This window comes from Lonchura striata, unplaced genomic scaffold, assembly GCF_046129695.1.
Source record: "Lonchura striata isolate bLonStr1 unplaced genomic scaffold, bLonStr1.mat Scaffold_162, whole genome shotgun sequence".
Taxonomy (NCBI): Eukaryota; Metazoa; Chordata; class Aves; order Passeriformes; family Estrildidae; genus Lonchura; species Lonchura striata.
The window spans coordinates 102,501-110,000 of NW_027461106.1; positions in this window are offsets into that span (position 1 = coordinate 102,501).

Sequence of the window (7,500 nt, forward strand, 5' to 3'; positions counted from 1 at the left end):
CTCACTGCCCCCCCCTTCGAAACCCACCGGCATCGCTCGGCTCGGGGCTCGCTCGGGCCCCCGGCTCCACACAACCTCGGCTTTCGTGGGCCCGCACGCTTCTCGGTGCCGCGGCTTAGGGCCGCGAGAGGAAAAGGCCATCGGAGGCCGGGCGGGCGGGGGCCCCCCACAGCACCCGCACACGCCCTTGAAAAAATAGCAACGGACCGCCCGGGGCAGAAGCGGGCTCGGTCGCCACGACCGAGGAAGGGCGAGGCGCCGCCGCCTCGCCCGCGACCTTCCGGGGGTTGCTCTCTGCCGGGGGCTTCGGTCCGTGCTAGGGCGGGCCGGCCACCGCGGCCGGCCCCTCTCTGCCCGCGAAAAAAACAGCCCGCCCGCAAGGCGGGTCCCCGGCTTAAGGCCGAGGAAGGGGGTGACTTCAACAGCACGCGCCGGTGGGACGGGGTGCCGCCACCCCGGCTCCACGGCTCATCGGGCGACCGCCGTCACCGAGCCCCTCCGGCCACGCGGCGAATGCCGAGGCCAGGCCGCGCGCCCCACCGCTGCCCTTCCGACACGGACACGCTGGCAAACAGGTCGGGAGCGGGGGAACCGGGCGCCGCCACCGCGGCGGGCTGGCCGGGCCTTGCTCGGGGAGGAGGCTCTCGGGCGAGGGCCGGGGAAAAAAAAAGCCCGGCCGCGTCGACCCCCGGCTGCCGGCCACTGCCACCGGACCGGCTGCCGGAAAAATGCCTGCCGGAGCGGGCCCCGGCTTAAGGCCAGGCGGAAAAGGGACGAGGCGCCGCCGCCTCACCTGCCACCGATCGTCCCAGGGGGGCCGCCCCCCCTTCAACCGGGCCGGCACGGCAGCCGACCGGAGCGGAGCAACACACACGCGGGGCTTCTCACCGCCTCGCTGCGGCCAGCGAGCGGCTTCTCGACACGGTCTTTCGGGCCGTCTCTCTCGGCTCTCGGCTCTCTCTCTGGTGGCCCTTCACACTGCCCATTCTCTTCTCTCTGGCTTCTCGGGCAGCTCTCCCCGAAAGAGCGCCCTGGGCAGGACGGGAACCGGGACCAAGCCACGCGGCTCACCCGGCCTAGGCGGCACTCGCTCTGCCCCGACGACCGCGCGGCGCGGCCGCCCTATCCTCCGCCTTGCGACGCAGGCACCCTGGAAACCTGCGGGGACGCGGCCCGTCACCTCGCTCCCAATATACGGAAAGATAAGTCCAAGGCCGCCGACGCCTCCAAGGAGACGAGTGGAAGTCGACCGGGAGGGTGCGCCAGCGCAGGCCGACCGCTACGTCGACATAGCCGGAGGCAGCCTGGAACAGCGACCCCTTGGTGAACTTCCGCAGGCGGCCGCGACACCAGGTCTACCCGGGCGGACGGAGACCAGGTCTACCCCGGCTCCGGGATACCAGGTCTACCCCGGCCGCCGGGTACAAGGTCTACCCCGTCTCCGGGATACCAGGTCTACCCCGGCCTCCGGGTACAAGGTCTACCCCGGCTCCTGGATACCAGGTCTACCCCGGCCGCCGGGTACAAGGTCTACCCCGTCTCCTGGATACCAGGTCTACCCCGGCCGCCGGGTACAAGGTCTACCCCGTCTCCTGGATACCAGGTCTACCCCGGCCGCCGGGTACAAGGTCTACCCCGTCTCCTGGATACCAGGTCTACCCCGGCCGCCGGGTACAAGGTCTACCCCGGCTCCGGGATACCAGGTCTACCCCGGCCGCCGGGTACAAGGTCTACCCCGTCTCCTGGATACCAGGTCTACCCCGGCCGCCGGGTACAAGGTCTACCCCGTCTCCTGGATACCAGGTCTACCCCGGCCGCCGGGTACAAGGTCTACCCCGGCTCCTGGATACCAGGTCTACCCGGGCCGCCGGGTACAAGGTCTACCCCGGCTCCTGGATACCAGGTCTACCCCGGCCGCCGGGTACAAGGTCTACCCCGTCTCCTGGATACCAGGTCTACCCCGGCCGCCGGGTACAAGGTCCACCCCGTCTCCTGGATACCAGGTCTACCCCGGCCGCCGGGTACAAGGTCTACCCCGTCTCCTGGATACCAGGTCTACCCCGGCCGCCGGGTACAAGGTCTACCCCGGCTCCTGGATACCAGGTCTACCCCGGCCGCCGGGTACAAGGTCTACCCCGGCTCCGGGATACCAGGTCTACCCCGGCCGCCGGGTACAAGGTCTACCCCGGCTCCTGGATACCAGGTCTACCCCGGCCGCCGGGTACAAGGTCTACCCCGGCTCCTGGATACCAGGTCTACCCCGGCCGCCGGGTACAAGGTCTACCCCGTCTCCTGGATACCAGGTCTACCCCGGCCGCCGGGTACAAGGTCTACCCCGTCTCCTGGATACCAGGTCTACCCCGGCCGCCGGGTACAAGGTCTACCCCGGCTCCGGGATACCAGGTCTACCCCGGCCGCCGGGTACAAGGTCTACCCCGGCTCCTGGATACCAGGTCTACCCCGGCCGCCGGGTACAAGGTATACCCCGGCTCCTGGATACCAGGTCTACCCCGGCCGCCGGGTACAAGGTCTACCCCGGCTCCTGGATACCAGGTCTACCCCGGCCGCCGGGTACAAGGTCTACCCCGGCTCCGGGATACCAGGTCTACCCCGGCCGCCGGGTACAAGGTCTACCCCGGCTCCTGGATACCAGGTCTACCCCGGCCGCCGGGTACAAGGTCTACCCCGGCTCCGGGATACCAGGTCTACCCCGGCCGCCGGGTACAAGGTCTACCCCGGCTCCGGGATACCAGGTCTACCCCGGCCGCCGGGTACAAGGTCTACCCCGGCTCCGGGATACCAGGTCTACCCCGGCCGCCGGGTACAAGGTCTACCCCGTCTCCGGGATACCAGGTCTACCCCGGCCGCCGGGTACAAGGTCTACCCCGGCTCCTGGATACCAGGTCTACCCCGGCCGCCGGGTACAAGGTCTACCCCGGCCCCGGGATACCAGGTCTACCCCGGCCGCCGGGTACAAGGTCTACCCCGTCTCCTGGATACCAGGTCTACCCCGGCCGCCGGGTACAAGGTCTACCCCGTCTCCTGGATACCAGGTCTACCCCGGCCGCCGGGTACAAGGTCTACCCCGTCTCCTGGATACCAGGTCTACCCCGGCCGCCGGGTACAAGGTCTACCCAGGCTCCTGGATACCAGGTCTACCCCGGCCGCCGGGTACAAGGTCTACCCCGTCTCCTGGATACCAGGTCTACCCCGGCCGCCGGGTACAAGGTCTACCCCGGCTCCGGGATACCAGGTCTACCCCGGCCGCCGGGTACAAGGTCTACCCCGGCTCCGGGATACCAGGTGTAGCCCGGGGGGCCGGACAACGGGTCTACCCCGGCGCCCGGAGGAAAAGTCTACTCCGGGGCCATGGCAAGAGGTATTTCCCCATACCCGGGTAGTAGAGCGTTTCTCAATGGCCGGCTTTACCTTTTTTTGCCTGGTGGGGGTGGGGGGGGCGGGCGCGAGGGGGGGGGCTCGGTGTGGGTTTTTTTGGGGGGTGGGGGAATGTGCGTTGCGGGACTTTTGGTTCGAGTTTTCTGGGTTTGTTTTAGGAGTTACGGGGTTATCCCTTTGTTTTTTGTGGCTTGGTTCCCCTTGGTCTGGTTTGGGGTTCGGGTTTCATTTCCCGCGCTTCCCCTTTCCTCCCTTCTCGAAGAGAACGACTCTTCTGTTCCCTCGGCGCAAGAAACTGATCCGGAAAAGGAATTTTCTTGACGAACTTTATTTCTTTCCCTCTGGTACCCAGAGCGATCCCAGACCAAGCTGACAGGCAGCCTGCGTCAGCCTGCCGTCGAAGCAGCGTCAGCAGCCCCCTCCGCCCGGGGTGCCGCGCAGCCCTACCCGGCCGAACGGAATTTCAGTGGGGCCAGCGCGCAAGGGAAGCGAGGGAGGGAGGGAGGGACGGGGGGGCGGGGGGGGGAAGGGAGGGAGAGAGAGACAGAGAGAGAGGGGCACGGTGACACACACGCCGGCTCCACACACTCGCAATCCGACGCCGCCCCCTCAGAGCCCGCCCATCGACGGTTGGGGGCGCCCCGCCTGAAGACTTTCCCTGCCTCCGCCCATCGACGGTTGGGGGCGCCCCGCCCTGCCCCATCAGACTCCCCGGCGCCGCTCGCAGACTACTTTCCCCACCCCCGTCGCCGTCCCCCGCCCGCTCTCTCCTCGGCCGGTTCGCACACCCGCAGCGGCGGGAGGGCCAGGAGCGGGCCGACACCGAGGAAGGCGGGTCCTTCGGCCAGCAGGGCCGGGGCCCACGGCAGAGGCGGCCCCTTTGCCGAGAAGCCTTCTCTTCGGCTCTCGCCCAGCCTTCTGCTTTGACGGCCTTCTTTCCTTGACGCTCCAGCCCGGCCTGGCCCCGTCCGAGCCCGGGGCAGGACGGCAGCGGGGTGGGGGGGAGGGGGGTCGAGCGGCTGAAGGCAGTGAGGGATCCGGAGACGGAGGCAGGAGCCGGGCCGCTGTCGCTTTGGGCACGGAGGAGGCGGGAGCGCTGCCGGCTCCCAACGGCCGGCTCCTTCCCTCTCTAGACTGGCGCCGGGCGGCCGCAGGGTGGGTCGTGCGCGGGACAGCAGGTCCGCCCGGGACACCAGGGCGACAGTTCTGCCGCAGCAGCCGGGCGGCCGGAGGCCGGGCCCGGAGTAGGACGACAGGTCTACCCCGGCGCCCGGAACACCAGGTCTACCCCGGCTCCAGGGCAACAGGCCTACCCCGGCGCCCGGAATTCCAGGTCTACCCCGGTGCCCGGAACACCAGGTCTACCCCGGCTCCAGGAGAACAGGCCTACCCCGGCGCCCGGAATTCCAGGTCTACCCCGGCTCCAGGGGAACAGGCCTACCCCGGCGCCCGGAATTCCAGGTCTACCCCGGCTCCCGGAAGACCAGGTCTACCCCGGCGCCCGGAAGACCAGGTCTACCCCGAGGCTTCCGTGCACCAGGTCTACCCCGGCGCCCGGAAGACCAGGTCTACCCCGAGGCTTCCGTGCACCAGGTCTACCCCGGCGCCCGGAAGACCAGGTCTACCCCGAGGCTTCCGTGCACCAAGTCTACCCCGGCGCTCGGAACACCAGGTCTACCCCGGCTCCCGGAACACCAGGTCTACCCCGGCTCCAGGGGAACAGGCCTACCCCGGCGCCCGGAATTCCAGGTCTACCCCGGCGCCCGGAAGACCAGGTCTACCCCGAGGCTTCCGTGCACCAGGTCTACCCCGGCTCCCGGAACACCAGGTCTACCCCGGCTCCAGGGGAACAGGTCTACCCCGGCGCCCGGAATTCCAGGTCTACCCCGGCTCCCGGAAGACCAGGTCTACCCCGGCTCCAGGAGAACAGGCCTACCCCGGCGCCCGGAATTCCAGGTCTACCCCGGCTCCCGGAAGACCAGGTCTACCCCGGCGCCCGGAAGACCAGGTCTACCCCGAGGCTTCCGTGCACCAGGTCTACCCCGGCGCCCGGAACACCAGGTCTACCCCGAGGCTTCCGTGCACCAGGTCTACCCCGGCGCCCGGAACACCAGGTCTACCCCGGCTCCAGGGGAACAGGCCTACCCCGGCGCCCGGAATTCCAGGTCTACCCCGGCGCCCGGAAGACCAGGTCTACCCCGAGGCTTCCGTGCACCAAGTCTACCCCGGCGCTCGGAACACCAGGTCTACCCCGGCTCCCGGAACACCAGGTCTACCCCGGCTCCAGGGGAACAGGCCTACCCCGGCGCCCGGAATTCCAGGTCTACCCCGGCTCCCGGAAGACCAGGTCTACCCCGGCTCCAGGAGAACAGGCCTACCCCGGCGCCCGGAATTCCAGGTCTACCCCGGCTCCCGGAAGACCAGGTCTACCCCGGCGCCCGGAAGACCAGGTCTACCCCGAGGCTTCCGTGCACCAGGTCTACCCCGGCGCCCGGAACACCAGGTCTACCCCGAGGCTTCCGTGCACCAGGTCTACCCCGGCGCCCGGAACACCAGGTCTACCCCGGCTCCAGGGGAACAGGCCTACCCCGGCGCCCGGAATTCCAGGTCTACCCCGGCGCCCGGAAGACCAGGTCTACCCCGAGGCTTCCGTGCACCAAGTCTACCCCGGCGCTCGGAACACCAGGTCTACCCCGGCTCCCGGAACACCAGGTCTACCCCGGCTCCAGGGGAACAGGCCTACCCCGGCGCCCGGAATTCCAGGTCTACCCCGGCGCCCGGAAGACCAGGTCTACCCCGAGGCTTCCGTGCACCAGGTCTACCCCGGCTCCCGGAACACCAGGTCTACCCCGGCTCCAGGGGAACAGGTCTACCCCGGCGCCCGGAATTCCAGGTCTACCCCGGCTCCCGGAAGACCAGGTCTACCCCGGCTCCAGGAGAACAGGCCTACCCCGGCGCCCGGAATTCCAGGTCTACCCCGGCTCCCGGAAGACCAGGTCTACCCCGGCGCCCGGAAGACCAGGTCTACCCCGAGGCTTCCGTGCACCAGGTCTACCCCGGCGCCCGGAACACCAGGTCTACCCCGAGGCTTCCGTGCACCAGGTCTACCCCGGCGCCCGGAACACCAGGTCTACCCCGGCTCCAGGGGAACAGGCCTACCCCGGCGCCCGGAATTCCAGGTCTACCCCGGCGCCCGGAAGACCAGGTCTACCCCGAGGCTTCCGTGCACCAAGTCTACCCCGGCGCTCGGAACACCAGGTCTACCCCGGCTCCCGGAACACCAGGTCTACCCCGGCTCCAGGGGAACAGGCCTACCCCGGCGCCCGGAATTCCAGGTCTACCCCGGCGCCCGGAAGACCAGGTCTACCCCGAGGCTTCCGTGCACCAAGTCTACCCCGGCGCTCGGAACACCAGGTCTACCCCGGCTCCCGGAAGACCAGGTCTACCCCGAGGCTTCCGTGCACCAGGTCTACCCCGGCGCCCGGAAGACCAGGTCTACCCCGAGGCTTCCGTGCACCAGGTCTACCCCGGCGCCCGGAAGACCAGGTCTACCCCGAGGCTTCCGTGCACCAAGTCTACCCCGGCGCTCGGAACACCAGGTCTACCCCGGCTCCCGGAACACCAGGTCTACCCCGGCTCCAGGGGAACAGGCCTACCCCGGCGCCCGGAATTCCAGGTCTACCCCGGCGCCCGGAAGACCAGGTCTACCCCGAGGCTTCCGTGCACCAGGTCTACCCCGGCTCCCGGAACACCAGGTCTACCCCGGCTCCAGGGGAACAGGTCTACCCCGGCGCCCGGAATTCCAGGTCTACCCCGGCTCCCGGAAGACCAGGTCTACCCCGGCTCCAGGAGAACAGGCCTACCCCGGCGCCCGGAATTCCAGGTCTACCCCGGCTCCCGGAAGACCAGGTCTACCCCGGCGCCCGGAAGACCAGGTCTACCCCGAGGCTTCCGTGCACCAGGTCTACCCCGGCGCCCGGAACACCAGGTCTACCCCGAGGCTTCCGTGCACCAGGTCTACCCCGGCGCCCGGAACACCAGGTCTACCCCGGCTCCAGGGGAACAGGCCTACCCCGGCGCCCGGAATTCCAGGTCTACCCCGGC